Source organism: Penaeus monodon, chromosome 22 (genome assembly GCF_015228065.2).
Source record: "Penaeus monodon isolate SGIC_2016 chromosome 22, NSTDA_Pmon_1, whole genome shotgun sequence".
Lineage (NCBI taxonomy): Eukaryota > Metazoa > Arthropoda > Malacostraca > Decapoda > Penaeidae > Penaeus > Penaeus monodon.
In genome coordinates, this window is record NC_051407.1 from 39,100,597 (window position 1) to 39,102,137 (window position 1,541).

At 47.8% G+C, this 1,541-nt stretch overlaps 1 protein-coding gene across 1 annotated transcript in view; it reads right to left on the bottom strand.

The window, feature by feature from the left end:
• LOC119587126 (protein patched-like) overlaps positions 1–1,541 on the bottom strand; it is a gene marked incomplete at its 3' end in the record, with an annotated part of 106,921 nt that overhangs the window by 6,172 nt on the left and 99,208 nt on the right.

A 1,541-nucleotide genomic window follows, 5' to 3' on the forward strand; every position in this document is an offset into this window, starting at 1 on the left:
AAACATTAGCGGGTTGAAAAAAAAAATGGATAGATATTTATTTTATTGATAAATAAGATTATCTATTCATCAATAAAAGAAAATATATCTTTTTTATTATTATTTCATTTGATATTTCGTCTATCAATCAGGTTTATTGATAAATGTATCGTCTTTAGAAAAACCTGTTTAGTGTTTTGTTAACACGGAAGGCATTAGAGCAGTGACTATGCGTAAATTACCCCACTAAATCACTATATATTCGGTCCTGACTTCAAGTTCATACATTTTTTTTCCAAAATCGTTTATCAAACTAGGCACGTTTGTGTTACAAGCGTTGCAGCTTGTTAAAACGAACGTATAATCTCGACGCGTGATTTCAGTTGCCATCTTCTATCCTAATCTTCCCCCCCCCCCCACCCGGGGTTTCGTTTTTACCCCCCCACGCAAATCCCCCCCCCCACTCCCCCCACCCAATTCATCACCCCCAACACCTCTCCCCCACTACCCAACCCCTAACCCCCCACGACGCTGAGAGATGTCATGCCCCGTCGCTTCATCAGTGCCACCGCCCCCCCCCCCCCCAAGCTGATGAAAGCACGCCGGCCAACCGCGTGTTCACGGTGCCATCGGCCGTCAGTGCCAGACACTCTCTACATCGCCATCCTCTACCCTTCCCCTTCCCCTTTCCCCATCACTGCCATTTCATGCCTCTCTGTTGCACTTCAACACACCTTCACCCACTCCCCTTCCTCCCCCTCCCCTTCCATCCCCTTGTGTGGGGAGGGAAGGAAGGAAAGAAATGGGGGAGAAGAGGAAGTGAAGGGGGGGGGGAGGCAGAGAACAGAGGAAGGGGAGAAGGAGAAGCAGAGAACAGAGGAAGGGGAGAGGGAGATGCAGATAACAGAGGAAGGGGAGAAGAGAGGCAGAGAACAGAGGAAGGGGAGAAGAGAGGCAGAGAACAGAGGAAGGGGAGAAGAGGTGCAGAGAACAGAGGAAGGGGAGAGGGAGAGGCAGATAACAGAGGAAGGGGAGAAGAGAGGCAGAGAACAGAGGAAGGGGAGAAGGAGAAGCAGAGAACAGAGGAAGGGAAGAAGGAGAGGCAGAGAACAGAGGAAGGGGGGGGGAGAAGCAGAAATAAGAACAGGAGACAACGGAGGCTAAATATAGCAAAATATGTGACGTTGCGAGATGTATTCGCCGCCCTGAGTAGGCGTCTAGAATTCCCCTCCGTAATAAATGTTGAGGGGAATAACTCTACAGTAATTAACACGTCTCGTCGCCCGCCCTTGATGTCGAAAAAATATATAGAAATAAAACTCGCAAGGAAAAAAAAAGGGGGCGGAGCAACGAAAATAAAAATCAGAATGACGTACCCACGCGTACGAAAAAAAATAAAAGATATAAAAATGAAACTAACAAACAAAAGGGGGGGGAGGGAGGGAGGGGGAAAGCAACGATAATAAATATGAGAGACAGAAATATAAATAAAAGACACCACAACCACGACCCTCTACCAACACGCCGCGTCGCTCAGGTAATTCCCACTTCCCGGCGCTGGT